The sequence below is a fragment of the Microcebus murinus genome, chromosome 26 (genome assembly GCF_040939455.1).
Source record: "Microcebus murinus isolate Inina chromosome 26, M.murinus_Inina_mat1.0, whole genome shotgun sequence".
Lineage (NCBI taxonomy): Eukaryota > Metazoa > Chordata > Mammalia > Primates > Cheirogaleidae > Microcebus > Microcebus murinus.
The window spans coordinates 13,726,771-13,746,649 of NC_134129.1; the positions used below are offsets into that span (position 1 = coordinate 13,726,771).

The window sequence follows — 19,879 nt, forward strand, 5'->3', positions numbered from 1 at the left end:
GGGCAGGCTGGAGTTAAGTGGCTGTGGAAGGTTCTCTGCGGGCTGAGGCAGTGGCTTTCAATGATTCACACAGAAAGGTTTCAATCCAATATCTTCATTTCCAGTGGGGTGAGATAGGTTTGTCCCAGCCAAATATCAGAACCGGTTGGCATTTGTCAGTATTTTCTGGTCAATCTGTGGACCAAACAAACTATGATCTGTAGGAACATTCTCAGTGTTGAATGTTATATTGATTTTTAAAATATATATTTTTTATTATTAATGACTGCATTATTTAAAAAAAATAATGGAGGCAGCTTGTAGTAAAAAAACCTTAAAAATAAAATCGTTGACATATAGATAAATAATAAAAATTGTGTATGTAGATGTTTTTGTCATGGACTGAATGTTCGTATGCCACCAAAATTCATATGCTGAAATCCTAACCCCAATGGGATGGTACCAGGAGATGGGGCCTTTGGGAGGTGATGAAGTCATGAAGACTCTTCCTATAAATTCATTTCTTTCTTTCTTTTTTTATTTTTTTGAGACAGAGTCTCACTTTGTTGTCCAGGCTAGAGTGAGTGCCGTGGCATCAGCCTAGCTCACAGCAACCTCAATCTCCTGGGCTCAAGCGATCCTCCTGCTTCAGCCTCCCGAGTAGCTGGGACTACAGGCATGCGCCACCATGCCCGGCTAATTTTTTCTATATATTTTTAGTTATCCAATTAATTTCTTTCTATTTATAGTAGAGACAGGGTCTCGCTCTTGCTCAGGCTGGTTTCGAACTCCTGACCTCAAGCAATCCGCCCGCCTCGGCCTCCCAGAGTGCTAGGATTACAGGCGTGAGCCACCGCGCCCAGCCTCTTCCTATAAATTTAGAGTCCTTATAAAAGATGCCCCAGAGAGACCCCTTGCCCTTCTGCCATGTGAGGTTACAGCAAAAAGACGACAATCTATGCATAAGCGGGCCCTCAGCAGACACCAACTCTGTCAATGCCTTGATCTTGGACTTCCCAGCCTCTAGAACTTGGGAGGAATAAATGTTTGTTGTTTAAGCCACCCGTTCTATGGCATTCTTATACAGCAGCCTGAGCTGACTAAGACAGTCTCAGGCCTGAAAATCTAACTAAGAACACAGAAGGAAACTGAACACTACATTAAGCTCTGAGATTCCTATCAGTCAGGATGAAATGAGACAAGAGATGAGTTTCCTGGTGTTGATTATGAAAATAAACCTAACCGCGTAGATCCCTGTGCTTAGATTTTACCAATATCTATAGGACCAAGATGGCATTTTAATGTGAAAATAACAAGCCTCAACTTCTATTCGGGGCCGGAAAGAGGTCCATCTCATGTGACATGCCCCATGAATATTACATAATCAAAGTGAAAGTGAAGGCCATGCTTTTGCTGAGTGGAAAGCCATTCATAGCTCTAAAGGATGACTAAAGAAAAAAGCAGGGAAAGGGTAAAACTTGGTGTCAGGACAGAAGAATGTGATTAGGAGGCTGACATTTGCCTAAGAGTATCTGCCTAAGAGTAAAATGTCAGTCTAGGTGGGCACCTGCAATAAGATAATTTCCATTCTATTGAATTCTTTTCACTCAAGGTTAGGACCAGCCAATTAATTATACGCAAATTTTTCTCTCCAGAGGGAAAAAAAAAAAAAACAAAAACGAGAACTTTGCAAATACCAGAAGGTGCTATAGTGCCTCCTAGCCTTTGTGGGAAGGCAGTCGCATAGATGTCTAGGATTCTTGCTTTGAGCACTTACCTAGAATTAAGGAAAGCCCTTAAAGCTTGCTATGAGTGTTTACCGGCTTTCCACCAAAGAATTTCAGGGAGCTTGTTTGTGATAGATACTGTGATCAAGAAGATCACAATGTTTTGGGACTAGAAGGAACACCTTCCATATCTTTTTCATGATTGTTTATGTAACCTGAATTTGCCAGATCTTATCGCCCTATAGTACAAAAGGGTTTCATATCCCAAAGGTAGCCCTTAAGATTTCTTGGAATCTCCAGGGGGGTGACAAACACTAAAAACAAGGCTTCCCCCAGTGGGTGTCTGCTGGGCGTTGTCCTCGTGTGCTAGGGTTCTGGTAACTTCTACCGAGCAAAGGGGAAATTGGCTGTGTGGATTCTGGGAGGAGGAGGAGGACAAATTTATGTCCTGGGTCTGCACAGGACAAATTCATGAAATGGCAGTCACTTGGGTTTGCTTCTGATTTGTTATGTCACCTTGTGCCTGCATCTTGGTGCTTTTTGCTTCAATTTCTCTTACTGAACGTGGCAAGAATTCTCAGGACTCACAAAGGCGTAGTGGGAACTGGCTATTTAATGAGTGGATAGTATTTTACAAACATCAAGGCCAAGATAAGTGCTAGGGCAGGAAAGCCAAAGATTTGTGGCTTCTCTAATGAGGCAGCTGGATGTGCCTGTCTTTTTTTTTTTTTTTTTGCTTAAAACATCCAAAGGAAATAAATTGCGGGAGAACAATCTCGAATCCCCAAAGTCAATAAATTGCTCTTTAAGCCTCTTTACTAAATGAGGTTGCTACATCAGTAAGCCCCAGGTTGCAAGGAGGATAAAGTCTTGAAAAACCTATGCAATTTGAAGTTATATAACTAGGGGCATTAGGAGTATAGAAAATTTGAGAGGGTATGAGGCCCCATAACCAACATTTGATAATTACATGTTAACAAAAAGGAAATTTAATCCTAATATATGCTAATGACATTAATAGCCTTAATGAAAACCTTTACTTAAAATTTAAAGCGTGTTTAGGAGCTTAGAGAGAATGGCAAGGGCCATGAAAAGGAGGAGACAGATGTAAAATTTGGAAATCTTACCTGAGATTCGAACCTACTCCTCTATTCATAGTCTCAGAAACCGCATCAAAGAAGCTTCTTCCTTCAGAAAATAGGAGACAAGTTATGGGTCAAATTGCGTCCCCTTAAAATTCATATGTTAAAGCCCTAAAGCCCTAGTACCTCAGAATGGGGTGTTATTTGTAAATGTGGTCATTGTAGATGCGATTAGTTCGGATGAGGACATACTGGAGTAGGCTGGGTCCCTAATCCGGTACACTTGTGACTCACTTGGAACCAACAGAATGTTGTAGAATTGATGCTCCGTGACTTCTGAGGCCAGGTCATAAAAGTGGATGCAGCTGCTGTCTTGGGGGCTGGAATACTTTTTTGAAGCATTTAACTGCCCTGGGGCTGCCATCTTGTGAGGAAGCTCAACTAGCTCTTATGGAGAGTCCTTGGGACTATGTGAGGAGAGAGATGCCAACCAAGACTACAGCTGTTCCAGCCCCTTTGCTGCTCTGGCTTCAGATTCTGTCTTCTGACAACCACTTGAGAGACTCCAATCCAGAATCTTCCCACTGAGCCCTCTCTGAATTCCTGACCCACACAAGAAACTGGGAGCGGTAACAAAATGACTGTAGTTGATTTAAGTCACTGAGCTTTGGGGCGATGTATGAGGCAGCAGATGGATAATGAACATGCATGAATGTGCGACCCTGATAATCAGATTTTTTGAATTTTAAATTAACTATCCCAGAATTTAATTTTCTTTAGGAAAGGGTGGGAAGCACAAGAAAAAAGATGATTTGGTCACCTAGACACATCTACTTTGCAGATTTCTGCAGAGTCTGGGAGGCAATTTTGTGTGCCACCAAACACTGTCAGTGTCCTCCCCTTGGCGTTTTGCCCAATCTTCAAGTTAGAATGTGAATGCCAGAGAGGAGCTGAAACCACTGATCACACTAATGTTTATGTAAATATGTAAATTCCAGATTGGAGAGCACTTCCCCCCCCTACTTCCACAGGTGCTCTAATTATGCAAAATGGTGTCATTAACTGCCCCAGGCGAGAACCAGTTCTTTCTCTTTTCATACCAAAGCCTTGCATGTTGACTATTCCAACTCTGGAAGACCTCTGTTTCCGATCAGAATCTGGCACTCTTTCTAGTGCATCGGACTTCATTTGCCATGGGGGTGGGAGGGCCAGGGTGGTAAAGGTGTTTACACTGCGAATAATCCCTAGCTTGGCATGAAAGACCACTTCCCCCAGTTGCTTCCTTCCGTTCAGAAAAAGCTTGGATCCCTTTGAAACTCTCATGTTCCAAATACTTCTTAATCTGCCTGCAGATTTTATGCTATGGTGGCTTTGATTAGGCCTTCTTCTATCAGGGCATTTGCATAAATAACCCCCCAGCCCCTCTTTTGTTAAGAGAGTTCTTGCCTGCTGCTTCTGGTCTCCAAGACAGCCCTCAGCCTTTCCTGCCAGGAATTAAGATGCTCGTGAATCCACCCTTGTCGCTGCAAATGCCTTTCGAGGGAGTCCTTAGAAAACATTGACTTCTTTTCCTTTTTCAGTCATTCAGAACATGGCTGTTAGTTAAGCATCTCTGCAGACAATACCCGATGGGCAACAAAGAAGCTGAGAAAGAAAAGGCTTCATAATCCCTTATTTGTGACTTAGATGCTGCGGTAGCTGCTAAAAAGTGACTTCTGCAAACAGGCAGCTGCTCCTGCCATTTACACTTGATCAGATAATCACAGGGCTGGGAGAGCCCTCGATGCCCTTTCTGAAATGTGTTTCAAAATCCTCAAGTGCTATCCTCACACCCACACTTGGAAAAGTCAAAATACCTTGGGGAGAGGAGACATCTACTCCTTTCTGGAAAAGAGACACAAAGACATGATTTTGTCATCCAATCCTCTATTTTTGGGGGGGGGCGCATATTAACCCTACTCCTGTAATACTGTATGAGACTGTGAACTAAAATGCTCACCCCCGCCCCACCGGCTGACTAAATGGACCCCCTCGTGGCCAAAGGAATATTCTAGGGCAAAGTTGCCTGCCAGGAGGAAGGAGGTCAGACATGCCTCATTATGCCCCCCTCCCTTCTTGGAGACTTCCTTTGTAACCCATCAACAGGCCTAAGGGTATGCAAGACACACCTGCAGGCCCTCAATTTATGCAACAAATGGTGGCTTATCTCTGGTAAACAGTTTATGTTAAAACATTCCAGGTCTTTAGACAAAGCTTCATGTCTTTAGCCAATTACAATCTAAAGAATCTTTAAACCCACCTATAACCTGTAAGCCCCCCTCCCCCCTTCAAGATGGCCCTCCTTTTTGGGCCAAACCAATGTATGCCTCCCACATATTGATTGATGGCTTTACCCCGTAACCCTTGTCTCTAAAATGTATAAAAACCAAACTGTAACCCAGCCACAGCGAGTCCACTTGCCCAAGGCCTCTTGGCAGTGGCTCCGGGTCATGGTCCTCACATTTGGCTCAGAATAAATCTCTTTAAAATTATTTTGCAAAAAAAAAAGAAACAAAAAAAAAAAAAAGAAAGAAAAGAAAAAAAGGGAGGAGGGGAAAAAAAGAAAAACAATTATTTTGCAGGCTTTGGCTTTTTTTCCATTGACAAGACTGTTGTCATTATCCTCATTCCACATATGATGAATGTAAGACACAAAGTGGTTAAATTACTGGCTAGAAGAGCTGGAGTAGGGTGACAAACCACCCCTAGTTGGGACCGAGGTTTTCTGGGGTATAGAACTTGCAGTGCTAAAATCAGGACAGTTCTGGGAAAACCAGGAAAGGCAGTTACCCTAGCTCTGAACCAGGTCCAGACAATCTCCAAAGCTTTTACTCTGAACCCTAACACCCCCCCCACCCACCCCCCCAAAATTGTTATCAGCCTGAGATTTGGTTCTGGGCCAGATCCATTTCTCTCTGAGCCAGAGGACAAAGTCAGAGGTGTCAGCTCCCTAAGATCAACCCTGGACACCACACCCTCTCGCAGGTTACTCAGAACCTTCTGGAAAGACTAGTTCGGGAGCCGACTGTCCAGAAAGGTGGAAGGCAGATGCACGAGTGTGCGCCACAGTTTGTGGGATAGGTAGGCCACAGTAGGAGACATTCTATAAGAGACCTAAAATTGTCACCCACATCACTGCCAGGGCCTGCCCGGTTGCAGAAACCTCAGAGAGGGCCACGGAGGAGGCTGGATTTTGCTGGAATACACAGAACAGAGTTGCATTGAATTCATTCATAGTCTGACCACAGCATATTTTTGTCAAAAGCAGAAACCAGAACGTTTAGGCATTTTTCAAGAATGATCTACAGTTCTTTCCTCCCTCTCTCCTCCCCATTCTGAGGTTTTCTCTTTCAGGATGTCTCCCTGGACTGCAGTGGAAAGCCAGGCACCGAGCAAGCATGTGGCTGGGGCGTTGTAGCTGGAGCAGAGTCCTGCTGCCCCCCTCCTCCACCTCCCTCACCCCATGCCAGGTGCTGCCGTCTACTTGCTGGATCCTAGGAGGTGTGGGGAGTCCCGGGGGAGGGCCAGGTTGTGGGGGAGAGAGCAGGGAGCGTGGAAACAGAGTGTTTCCATGTTAGAACAGTCAGGAAAGCTGCACCTGTGCATCGAGGCTTCCTCTCGGCCTTGATTGAGGGTGTCCCCTCCCTATTCACATGTCCCTGACCCTTGCCCCATGAGGGCATGAGAGTAAAACAGACAGGACCGCAGAGAGATCAGCTGGCTTGACTTCCTCCCTACACAGACGAGCAGCTGAGCCTAGAGGAGAGGTGAGCTTCTCTAAGTCACCCCATGAGTCCCCACAAGTCTTGGTGCCCTTGGGGTAGAGAAAGGAGGAAGAAAAGGATCTCTAGCTTCAAATCAAAACTCCTCTCTCCCTTCAGCTGCTCTGTGATTTTAGCCCAAATAATTTTCAACCCTTTCTTTCTCCACTGTGTCAAGCATGAATTTTTTTTTTCGGTCTTGTCCTTAAATTTTATATTTTTGTGTGCTCAATATTCCTTTCCTTTTCCTTTCTGTCTCCCAGTGAAATCATTTGCAGAAATCAAGTTTCTTAAATAGACAGAACGTGGGGCTGGGGCACCCCGAGCAGTGCAGTGGTTAAGAGCATGGACCGTACAACGAGAGTGTGCCCGGGGTTCGACGCCCAGTCGAGCAAGCTGTTTATCAAAGGATTTTGTTTTCCTTTCCCCACCTCCCCACCCTCTGCCTTCTACAAGCTCAGGGCCCCGCCTGACATTTCGGTTGTGGGCGTGGGGACGCTTTTGTCATGCCATGAGCCGGGGGATTACGTTCAGGCCGCGTGGCCCCCACCTGCTGCATCTTCCCATCACTCCTGGAACTAGCAGCCTCTGGGTGGGGGGGGGTGCCGTCCCCACCCCTCCTGAGAATGTCGCCAGGCTGCTGCTGCTCCCTGGGCAGCTCCTGCCAGCAGCCATGGAGCCCTGATGCTGGGGAGAGGAGCGAGCCATTCATGGGAGAAGAAAGAGACCTCCTCCCTCCTTCCTCCTATAGATGGGGTGAGCACACCCCCTTACCAATGGCGTTCCCCTCTACCCCCCACCAATAACGTGAATGGGATCAGAAAGAAAAACAATGCTTGTGATCTCTTTTTTTTTTTTTTTAGATCTCAAATGTGCTGGAAAAATTTTTTCTATATATTTTTAGTTGGCCGATTAATTTCTTTCTATTTTTTAGTAGAGATTGGGAGGAGGGGTCTCGCTCTTGCTCAGGCTGGTTTCGAACTCCTGACCGTGAGCGATCCTCCCGCCTCGGCCTCCCAGAGTGCTGGGATTACAGGCGTGAGCCACCGCGCCCGGCCTGACCTCTTCATTCGTTAGAATCTGGATAGAACAAAATGGAACGAGAAGAAACTGTGGTTCTTAGGTAGAAAAGAAAAGCAAATGCCACACGAGCCACACCTGATGGGACACCTTACCCAGGCATTTTCTGGAAGGGGTGACGGTGACAGGCCACAGGATCTGAATTCCAGTCCCCAAGTGACCTAGGACTGCGTGAGCACCACAAACGGGTTAGGCAAGGTGACGGAATTCAAGCTTAGAATGAAGTCCATACAGTTCACCGAAAGGATGACTTAATCATTCCTATGCCTCCAACAAATCACAAAGAATACAGAGTGTGGTGACGTTCTAACCAGGGAACTTGAGACATCCATTGCCGGGAGAAGCCAAGGGAATGTCTGTGTCGTGGGCCAGCTGGCAGTCTCTTCTTTGTCCAGGTGCTCTGCCATCTGCTGATCCTCCTTTGCTTCCACACGGTTCCACGTCCCAGCCAGGTTGGGCTGGGAAGGGCTCTCCAGGAGTTGGAATTGCCAAAGCCCTGCGGAGTTCCAAGCCTCCCTTTAAGTTCACGCTTTGGGGGCCAGAACGTTCAGCAAATCCGCCTCTGTCCTCAGGCTGCCCTTCTTTCTCCTTTGCTTCTGTGCAGGTCAGATTTGGGCCCTTGGAAGGTTTCCATCCTTCCCTGTGAATGCACTTAAATGTCTTTGGTAGTTTTTCTAGCCCCCAAGCAATGGCTTGTTTATGTCTTTGTACCACTGCTCAGTTCTACACACTCCCTGTTCATAAATGAGCTCTCTGCACTTCGATGATCTCTGGCTTTTGGCAGGAAGAGAATACCTGTCTCCACCATCCAGACATCCCTGGCTTCTACCAAGGCCCCTGTCTGCTTTGGCGTCTGGGGGCCTTTGGGTCCAACTATTGTGCATGGACTCCAGCAAGATGATCGTGGGATAGAAAGAAATCTGGCTTCTTGTAACTATTGGCAGTAGCCACCATTAATTGAGCACATACTATGTTCTAAGCGTTATGCTAAGAGCTTGGCATGTATTGTCTCTAGTCCTTCCAACAAACTTGGGAGATAAGAGTCATTATCCTTATTTTACACATGGGGACACTTGGGCTGAGCGAAGCTACCTAAGTCGCCCTGGATCAAATAAGTGATGAGCAGAAGTGGCACTCTAGCACGAAAGCAGTTTAGGCCGTCATTCTTTAAGGCAGTGGTCCCTGACCCTTTTGGCACCAGTGACCGGTTTCATGGGAGACAGTTTTTCCATGGACGGGGGAGACAGAGTTCAGGCAGTGACACGAGCGAAAAGGAGCGGCTGTAAATACAGACGAAGCTTTTCCCGCCACTCACGACCTGCCGGGTGGCCCAGTTTCTAAGTTTCATGGAAGATGGTTTTTCCATGAATGGTAGGGTGGGGAGCCGGAGCTCAGGCGGCCTCGTTCCTAACAGGCCACAGACCGGTACTGGCCCACAGCTGGGGGATTGGGGACTGCGGCTTTAAAGGATTTCTTAGGCCGGGCGAGGTGGCTCACGCCTGTAATCCTAGCACTCTGGGAGGCCAAGGAGGGAGGATCGCTCGGGGTCAGGAGTTTGAGACCAGCCTGAGCACCCCATCTCTACTAAAAATAGAAAAAAATTAGCTGGACAACTAAAAATATATAGAAAAAATTAGCAGGGCATGGTGGCAAATGCCTATAGTCCCAGCTACACGGGAGGCTGAGGCAGGAGGATCGCTTGAGCCCAGGAGTTGGAGGTTGCTGTGAGCCAGGCTGACGCCACGGCACTCTAGCCTGGGCAACAGAGTGAGACTGTCCAAAAAAAAAAAAAAAAGGATTTCTTGGATCAGCAGCCATGGTGGTAGCACTTTTCTGCTTCTTCCCTGTTAACTGGGTCTTGGTTTTTGTTCAGACATCAGAGCAACTTGTCTGGGGAAGGTGGATCCTTCCCTCGGGCCTAGGAGATGAATCATGATTAGCCTACCGTGTTTCCCCAAAAATAAGACAGGGTCTTATATTTATTTTTCCTCAAGAAGACACCCTAGGGCTTATTTTCAGGGGATGTGTTATTTTCCCCTCAAAGCCTCAGCTTGTAGCACGCACAGGGTGCCTGGGACCTGACAGGGGGAGCCGACCTTGTGGGTGGGGCTGCCCACACCTTTCCGGTCACCTCTGGGATAGTAGCTGTCACCATGGGGCAGATGAGAAGGACTGCTCATCTTCTTTACCAATCCACAACGAAATGCATGGGTTGTGCAGATGCGCTGCGAAGCCACGCCCTTCACTAGGGCTGATTTTCATAGCCACGCCCACCACCAGGGCTGATTTTCATAGCCACGCCCATCACCAGGGCTGATTTTCATAGCCACGCCCATCACTAGGGCTGATTTTCAGGGTAGGGCTTCTATTGTGCGAATGCTTAGAAATCCTGCTGGGGCTTATTTTATGGGTAGGGCTTATTTTCGGGGAAATACGGTAGTTCCTTTCCTCTTTGCAAGTGATGGATTTGGCCAATGCATTTGCCAGTGCTCAACAAGGGGACATAAATGCAAGTCTGCTTATGGCTTCTGGAAAGATTTTTCTCTCTAACAAACAAAAAGAGAGATACTCAGGAGAAAGTTACGCCCCTTCCTACCTGTGCTTGGATGTTTAGAGATGTAAGGCAGGGATGGAGCCGCTGCAGCCATCTCACCACTGCAAGTGACAATGCCGTCATACTGAGGGCTACACAATGAAAGACAGAAAAAGCCAGCGTTCTTGGTGACATCACTGCACCACTGAACAACCGGAAACCATACACCTGCAGAGTTCCTAAGTGATGTAAAAATTGCTTCATAGTTTCAGCCACTTTTAGTTTCATCTCCATGATGTAGTGGATAAAGAGAAAGAGCTGGAAGCTGACACAGGGTGCAAGAGCAAAAGAAATGCGTCTGAACTAAAGCAAGATGAGACTCTGTTGATGTCAGCGACCTCTGTCTGTTGGCTTACACAGCCTCCAAATGAATTTAGAAATTGAGCACCGGAGGCCGAGGCGGGTGGATTGCTCGAGGTCAGGAGTTCGAAACCAGCCTGAGCAAGAGCGAGACCCTGTCTCTACTATAAATAGAAAGAAATTAATGGGCCAACTAATATATATATAGAGAGAGAAAAAATTAGCCGGGCATGGTGGCGCATGCCTGTAGTCTCAGCTACATGGGAGGCTGAGACAGGAGGATCGCTTGAGCCCAGGAGTTTGAGGTTGCTGTGAGCTAGGCTGACGCCACGGCACTCACTCTAGCCCGGGCAACAAAGTGAGACTCTGTCTCAAAAAAAAAAAAAAAGAAATTGAGCAAACAGCACACCTGTTGAGCCCCTCCTATGTGTCAGGCACTTGTGAGGGTGCTGGCGTTACAAGAATAGACAAGGCAGGCGAGTTCATTGTGGTCATGGACATCACATTCCAGAAGACGGCGCCCAGTAAGCAAATGAGGACATATGAAAACACTCTTAGGCAACTTTTCCATGTATTGGTTCAAATCAGCCCTGAGTGCAAACCCAGACTCCGGGGTCACATGGAACTGGATTCGGATTATACCTTGGAAGTTATTTAATTTTTCTGAGCCTCACTTTCCTCATCTGTAAAACAACAACAACAACAACAATAATAATAATAATAACTAACTCATGGCCGGGCGAGGTGGCTCACGCCTGTAATCCTAGCTCTCTGGGAGGCCGAGGCGGGTGGATTGCTGGAGGTCAGGAGTTCGAAACCAGCCTGAGCAAGAGCGAGACTCCGTCTCTACTAGAAATAGAAAGAAATTAATTGGCCAACTAATACATACAGAAAAAATTAGCCGGGCATGGTGGCGCATGCCTGTAGTCCCAGCTACTCGGGAGGCTGAGACAGGAGGATCGCTTGAGCCCAGGAGTTGGAGGTTGCTGTGAGCTAGGCTGACGCCACGGCACTCACTCTAGCCTGGGCAACAAAGTGTGACTCTGTCTCAAAAAAAAAACAAAACAAAAAAACAAAAAAAACTAACTCATAAGGTTGTTGTGAAGCTTAAATAAGCAAGCGGACTCTCTGCACGGTTTTCTCCAGAGCCTGGCGCAGAGCCTGTCTCTCTGGATTCTGGATGTTCGCCATTGTCATTGTCATTGTCGCAGCAATTTGTGCCAGGCGCTGTGGGTGTCGAAAGATGAGCAAGACGAAGTTCCCGCATTCAAGAAATCTGGGAGGCAAGGATCCAGATTTGGCCGTAGAACAGTCAGAAGTTAGGCAATGAATTAGGAAGGAGATAAAAGAATTCCTCCGGTAACCAGGGTTGGGTTAACCCGGGTCCCCTGTCTCTGCTTTCTCCCACGCATGTTTTATAGCCGTCACCCCTTCTGCAAGAGGGAGAGAAATATCCTGAAGGATTGCTGCTCTTTGTTCCCAAGAGAACCAAGTGAGCTTTTGCTTTCTCCAGTGAAGTGGAAACTCCAGGGTGTGCATATTTGGGTGGCGTTTTCCAGCTTGGGGTCCACACCGATGCCCCCACGAGCAATGTCACCAAACCCTGTCTCCCTTCCTTCACCTGCTCAAAATCCACACTCGCTGGATGCGTTCAGCGTGCAGCCACAGACTATTGACTGCCGGATCCAGCGACTAAAATCAAGATAAACATCGGCCAGCCGGGTCCTCACACCCACACGCGTCCCCTCGCCTTTGGGGACATTTCCAGCGACGGTCACACGGGCCACTGAAGTCCCTCTCACACTGGGCGTGCATCTTCCCACGGGCTTGCTCACTCACACACACTGGCTTTTTATTTGTGCTCCCATGGGGGATCTTTCGAGTCTTAGATAGGAATGTCATGAACAAAGGGGAGGGGAGCGGAGGGCAAGAGGAAAGCAGAGATGTGGGGACTTGGGGGGTGGGGGAAGCAACAAAAATACTTTTTTGAAGGAGACCTAAAATTGTATCATCCTGGCCGGAATATCCCCCATGAACTGTTCTTTATGTGTGCATTCTGTGCCCGAAAGAAAACAACTTTTCATTCATCGGGCGATCGTCCAGGCTCCTGGCTTGGCCCGGGCCCAGCAGAGCTGTGCGATCCGGCGGCCCAGACCTGGGCTTTCAAATGAGGGGACATCCAACTGGAAGCCGGGTCATCGCGAAATGAGGAAGTCGCCCAAAGGGTGCAGGGGTCCCCTTTCTCTTCCCTTTCTTCTCCCAGCCACATCTCAACCGGCCAGTCTTGGAGGAGAGTCTCAGGTGGCTAAGGAAGAGGACAAGGGACACGAAGGGAGTGACAAGAAAGTTCCAGGAGACTCTCAGGCGGCCCCCGCCTGGGGATCAAACCTGAATAACGAGGAGCCTTGTAACCTCGGAGGATTTCTCGGCTGCTGCGGTTCTCCTGCCCACGCTGCAGGTTTTTCAGGTCCTTGCTTGAGCGAGCACTCCCAGGCGTAAATAAACGTGCTATCAGCAGGCTGCGTCAGCCTATTTAAGCAGGCTGGCCTCAGCAATCGCAGCGTCCAAACCCACGGCTTGCCTGTGCCACTTGCACGTAAGTAACTCTCAAAGGTTTGCCTTTACTGCAGAGGGACGAACTTGTGTAGAAACGAGATCAAAATGCTGTCGTTGCTTATATTTGCTCTTCTGCTGGGAAACAGGAGAGAATAAAAAAAAAATTGTAAGAAGCTAGCTGCCAAGCAGGGAGCCAGAAAGTGCTGGGTGGTATAAGATCATCAGACCCTTGCAAAACACGCATGCATGGGGCTGAGGTGAATCTTGAGCAAGGAGGAGTCCAGGTTGGTTTTTTTTGGCCACAGGTTGCATGTTTTTCTTGCTCTCTCCTATTTCTGAAAGACACGTTCAAACCAGCACTTGTGCCAGATGACTATGACTGTATCATTTAGAAGCCGATTATCGCATTTCTACATCCCAGGCTTTTTAGCTAAATTCAGACATACTATTTTTTTAAAATATGCTTTGTGTTGGAGGTAAGGGAGGAGGGAGGCACCTCTGGATTGAGTAGAAGTAGCTCGATTGTGAAGTTGCGGTGTTATTTCTTGTTTCATCCTGTTCTCATGATATTTATTTATAACAATGAAGGCATGGATCTTGTTTAGATGAAAAGGAATCCCAAGCTCTGGGGTTTTAAGGAAATGCAGGTTTGTGATAGTTGAGCACAATGGTACTCAAGTATTCAAATTAAATTAAAGTGGAATAAGAGTCATTGGATAAAAAAGTGCAGCATACCACATATCATAGCTTAGACGAGAAGGTCTTCAAGAGGCGAGGAATGCAAGAAGTTCCCATGGAGTGGCACTGCCACTCGACAGGTCCCCGCAGTGTGTTTAGTCCAACAGGGTTAAGTGTCACCGGGGCAGGCAGAGAACAAGACAAAGGTACTGGGGGTGGGGGTTGGCGGGAGGGAGGAGAAGGGAGGAGCAGAGAGTAGAGAAATAATAATTATGCATCATATTCCCAAAATGCATATTGGATATTGTAAGGAATAGAGCATGCCATTAATTGCATAGTTCAGCCCTTTTGGTCAAGAATCTACTAGAAGCCAAGGACCTTTGCCAGGTGTTCCACCCCCATCTGGACCCCGCCCTCACCCCCCGTACCCTTAATACACCTTGATGCTCATTTTCTGGTCTCTGGAAATCCACAGACCCTAACTTCAGCTCATGCATTATTATTATTATTATTTTTTGAGACAGAGTCTCACTGTGTTGCCCAGGCTAGAGTGAGTGCCGTGGCGTCAGCCTAGCTCACAGCAACCTCAGACTCCCACCATGCATTATTTTTTAACTGGGCTGAAGCTCCTAACTGGGGAACATGCAGGGAAGTGGTGAGGAGTTAGAAGCCCTCACAGGGCGGGGACTTTCTGGCCACCACGCTGAAGCTCAGTTATAAGTTCGTAAAGTTCTTATTTCAAAATCAAGCAAATAAGGATTAAGGGGTTTCTCTGAGCAAACGTAAGTTGACAGCTGGGAGGAACAGAAAAGAAATAAAAGGTAGACCCTTTTCTCAAAGAGCTTGAAATCTAAAGTCCAGGGACATAACTAATAAGGAACCAGACCACAAAATAGAACATATTGAATGATTCTGTTTGCATAAAATGATACAAAATGCAAACTGATTGGCAATAAAAGAAGGTAGATCAGTGGTTGCTTAGGGAAGGAGTACAGGGGAGCAGAGTTTTGGGGTCATTTCTCAAGGGGTCCGGGACCTTTTAAGAGTGATATGTTCATTATTATGACTGTGCTGACCATTTCTCATATGTGAAAATGTATCAGATCGTGCACTTTAAACATGCAGTATTATATGACAATGATACACCGACAAATAATACTTTAACCATATAATTATTTTTTTATAATTAAAAGCATTTCTAAAAACCAGCCTATGCAACAGACTGAAAATAAAAGATGAGTATTTTGGGGGAAAAAATTAAATTCAATAAATAATATACAGGGACCAGACAGGATCATAGATTTTTTTTTTTTAAATTAAGACAGAGTCTTGCTCTGTTGCCTGGCCTAGAGTGCCATGGCGTCAGCCTCGCTCATAGCAACCTCAAACTCCTGGGCTCAAGCGATCCTCCTGCCTCAGCCTCCCGAGTAACTGGGACTACAGACATGCACCACCATGCCCAGCTAATTTTTCCTATATATTTTTATTTGGCCAATAAATTTCTTTCTATTTATAGTAGAGATGGGCTCTCGCTCTTGCTCAGGCTGGTTTCAAACTCTTGACCTTGAGCGATCCGCCCACCTCCGCCTTGGGATCATAGACTTTTATAGAACTGGGAGGGCCTCCAGAGATCGCCTAACCTCATGGTTTTCGTACCTGGAGAACTTTTAAAAATCCTATCAGTTGGCCGGGCGTGGTGGCTCACGCCTGTCATCCTAGCACTCTGGGAGGCTGAGGCAGGAGGATCGCTCAAGGTCAGGAGTTCTAAACCAGCCTGAGCAAGAGCGAGACCCCATCTCTACTATAAATAGAAAGAAATTAATTGGCCAACTAACATATATAGAAAAAATTAGCTGGGCATGTTGGCGCATGCCTATAGTCTCAGCTACTTGGGAGGCTGAGGCAGGAGGATCGCTTGAGCCCAGGAGTTGGAGGTTGCTGTGAGCAAGGCTGACACCATGGCACTCACTCTAGCCTGGGCAACAAAGCAAGACTCTGCTTCCCCACCCCCCCCCCCCAAAAAAAAACCTATCAGTGATTGGGCCCCACCCCAGGCCAATTGAATAAGAATTCCAGAGTGTGCAGCCCTGGCATTGGTTTTTAAAACTCCCCAGGTGACTCTAACATGTAGCTAGGGATAAGAACTAGTGAAACCCAAATACTTTGCTTGACAGATGAGGACAGAAAGCCCAGAGAGAGGGTGGGCATGGCCCCTGGCCACCCAGCCACCAAGTAAGTCCCAGCAGGGTGAGGCTGGGAGGCCCAGGCAGGGCAGCTCAGGAGCTCAGAGGAGGAGGAAGAGGCTGCTTCTGGGTCCTCAAATCCACACTTCAACTCTAGCAGGGACAGGGTGCCCCGCGCCTTGCAAGCACATTCTTAGAATCCAGACATGCTTGGAGGCAGCAAGCTGGAAAAATGAGTCAGGGCCTCAAAGATGCATGATTTCATGGCTGTGCTAATGCATGAGAAGGGATGTTTCAGAACTCAAGCTTCCTTTCCTTCCCTACCGAATGTCTGGCATAAGCAAGAGATTATAAGGATGGAAAAGAAATCTTAGCGGACGCACGGGGCATTCTGCTCTGGGGGCCAGCCAGGTGGGTCTTTCTGGAAATAGCAGGAGTTCTCAGCACCGGGATGAGTCTGTTTGGTGCCGCAGCGTCTTTGAATTAGGATTTCCAGGTCAGGCCCGGGCAAAAGCATGGGTGGGTGAAGTTTGTCTTTGGAATTCCTGGCCTTCCTGTCTGCCCCTCACCTCCTCCGCGGCACCTGTGTCGCTGCAGGTCCCTGTGCCAGGTCTGGGGGGATCTCACCAGCTTTGGGACGGTCCCCATCTCCCCTTCAATCCAAATGTGCCACTTCTGGGGGGTCTCATTCTCTCGAGAGCTTGGCTTCCTCATCTCTGGAAAACTAATTAAAGTGATACGTTAATAGACGATAATTGTTTAATGAGTTATGTCCCTCCCTGGCATATTAAGTAGGTTCCAGCGAGATGACATATCTGGGAGTTCTTTGAAATGTTATATGCATATAATTACCCTTGGAATTCTAAAATGGGGCAATCAGGAGAATCAGAGTTTTAGGCAAAATATACAATCCCTACTGGCCATAATTCCAAGCCACTCGCTAGGGGGAGATACCGAGATTATAGATTTTCAGCAGAATCCTTCAAATCTCATATGATAGGCAACTGCTTACAAGCTGTGGGCCCTGATAGATCTCTTTTTCTGAATTAGTCCCTTCTTAAATGCATTTATACTCACCAGAAGTAGCTGCATTTCATTTATCTTTCTGAAACAGGGAGATCTACCCTAAGGTGACTACAGTGGAGACAAAATGGCAAGAGATTCTGCTCATAGGGCTTTTCAAATATCACCCGGTTCCTTCTTGAGAGCAGAAGGCTGGCTCTACAGAGCAGTTTGCCTGGTCTTTGTGACCAGGAGCCTCCTTCCTAGGGAACCCAGTCCTGCAGACTGGGGGACCCTGCCCCCAGTCCCTGTGGCCCTGGGCCTATGACAGCCATTTCATCCCATTTGAAAAACTGAGGCCGGGCACGGTGGCTCATGCCTGTAGTCTTAGCACTCTGGGAGGCTGAGGCAGGAGGATCGTTTGAGCTCAGGAGTTTGAGACCAGCCTGAGCAAGAGCGATACCCTGTCTCTACTAAAAAAATAGAAAGAAATTAGCTGGACAACTTAGAAATATATAGAAAAAGTTAGCCGGGCATGGTGGTACATGTCTGTCGTCTCAGCTACTTGGGAGGCTGAGGCAGGAGGATGACCTGAGCCCAGGAGTTTGAGGTTGCTATGAGCTAGGCTGACGCTATGGCATTCTAGTCAGGGCAACATTGAGACTCTGTCTCAAAAAAAGAAAAACCGAGGCTGGGCGCTGTGGCTCACGCCTGTAATCCTAGCACTCTGGAAGGCCAAAGTGGGTAGATCACTCGAGGTCAGGAGTTCGAAACCAGCCTGAGCGAGACCCTGTCTCTACTAAAAATAGAAAGAAATTAATTGACCAACTAAAAATATATATACAAAACAAATTAGCCGGGCATGGTGGCGCATGTCTATAGCCCCAGCTACTGGGGAGGCTGAGGCAGGAGGATCGCTTGAACCCAGGAGATTGAGGTTGCTGTGAGCTAGGCTGACGCCACGGCACTCACTCTAGCCTGGGCAACAGAGTGAGACTCTCAAAAAAAAAAAAAAAAGAAAGAAAGAAAGAAAAACCAAGATTGCTGCAGCTCTTGACAGCAAGTGGCAGCTGTATGCGGTGCCTCCTGCAGAGGGGCGTGGCTGGGTGTGTAATTGGCATCCCTCTGGGGAGGGGTCTGCAGGCTGTGGGGGCCCAGGGCAGCTGTGGGGTGCAGTACTGAGAACAGCAGTGGAGAGGGGAGGGTGACGGTGAGCTCGATCCGGAGCCCCCTGGAGACTCAGGACTCCAAATCCGGGGAAAGTACCAGGCTGCTGGCATCAGTGTGGCAGCCAACACTGGGCCAGTATTGCTGCTGGAAGCCAAATGCTTCTTCCTGCCATTCAGAGTTTCACCAAAAAAAAAAAAAAAAAATTGTTTTGAAAGCCAATGACAGAGTTTGCACAGCTGATAAAATCAGTTGGTATCAGCGATCGAATGTCTTCCCTCCTTAGATGACTTTTCCTTGAACATTTCCCCCTGACCTTTATTTCCAAATTCTCTCCATGTAGAATGGCTTAGTTCAAAGGGTCACCTGGGACATTTTTTTTAAGACTGTGTTATAACCTAACCCAGCTTAATTTTTAATATTTTTTCATTTTTTATTATTTTTTTTTTTGAGACAGAGTCTCGCTTTGTTGCCCAGGCTAGAGTGAGTGCCGTGGCGTCAGCCTAGCTCACAGCAACCTCCAACTCCTGGGCTCAAACAATCCTCCTGCCTCAGCCTCCCAAGTAGCTGGGACTGCAAGCATGCGCCACCATGCCCGGCTAATTTTTTCTATATATATTAGTTGGTCAATTAATTTCTTTCTATTTTTAGTAGAGACGGGGTCTCGCTCTTGCTCAGGCTGGATTTGAACTCCTGACCTCAAGCAATCCACCCGCCTCGGCCTCCCAGAGTGCTAGGATTACAGGCGTGAGCCACCGCGCCCGGCCTATTTTTTTTTTTTAATTATTTTTAAAATCTTTCTCTCTCTCTTTTTTTTTCTTTATGAAATAATTATCTTGACCAGCTTAATTTTTGGATGCTGTTGATGGCTTTCTCAGACTTTTAAAAATGTCCACTAAACATGGACAGCGGACAGGGCTGAGAGATGAAATTGTTAGCAGAGAGGGGTGGCCCACAGCTCAGAGCGATTATAAAAGCACCCACCCAGCCTGGGCCTGCTCACTGGGACCCCCCCTGCCTCTCGGGGCCCTGATGTGGCTCTGGCATTCCAGTGCCATTGATCCCAAACTCACAGGGGCTTGGGGACGCAGCGGGAGTGAGAGTCTGCAACGAAGCAGGTGCATCTTAATATGTCCCTTTCATTTGTTGGCAAAGTGCCAGCATCTATCTTTTAGCAATATGCCGGATCATCTTCCAGGGAACTCCAGTGTGGACACGTCGTGCAGACGACAGAGCAGCCCAGGGGACAGAGTGCAGGTCCGGTGTCAGGAACCTGGGTCCTATTTTCTCAGCTGTTGTGGAATTTTTAAGGCAAGACCAGGGAGAGCCTGAAAGATTAGTTGCTCCAGTGGAATTATTAATAGAATCTTCTTTTACTTACCAAAATGCCTGGCCTGAGCAATAACCTATACGGTCACCTGTGAATACAATCCATGAAGGTACAAAGAGAGTCAAGTGACTTGCTTGGGATCTCAGGATTGGTTGGTGGCTGAGCTGGCTAGAAACCAGCCCTTCTCATTCTGGCCTGTGTTGAGTCACTTACTGTCCCTCTGGGTCCCCGTGGGAAGCATTGTATCCTTACTGCCCAGACTGAGAACTGGTCTATCGGGTGCGTTGGCTCAGCAAGAAGAAGTTGAGTATAAAATGTTGGGAATTCAGCGAATTACTCATCACAAGGTCAAGTTACTCTGATCTTTGCTGCAGGCTCCCATTAGCTCATTGCCATGTTTGG

General features: G+C 47.3%; 1 protein-coding gene across 1 annotated transcript in view; it reads left to right on the forward strand.

Annotated features, from left to right (window-relative positions):
* Window positions 1-12,751: 12,751 nt before the first annotated feature.
* Window positions 12,752-19,879, forward strand: part of HOPX (HOP homeobox) — a 41,841-nt gene continuing 34,713 nt past the window's right edge. The window contains exon 1 of the mRNA XM_012758280.3: window positions 12,752-13,157. The gene's annotated coding sequence lies outside the window, so the exon portion shown is untranslated. The remainder of the gene's footprint in view (window positions 13,158-19,879) is intronic.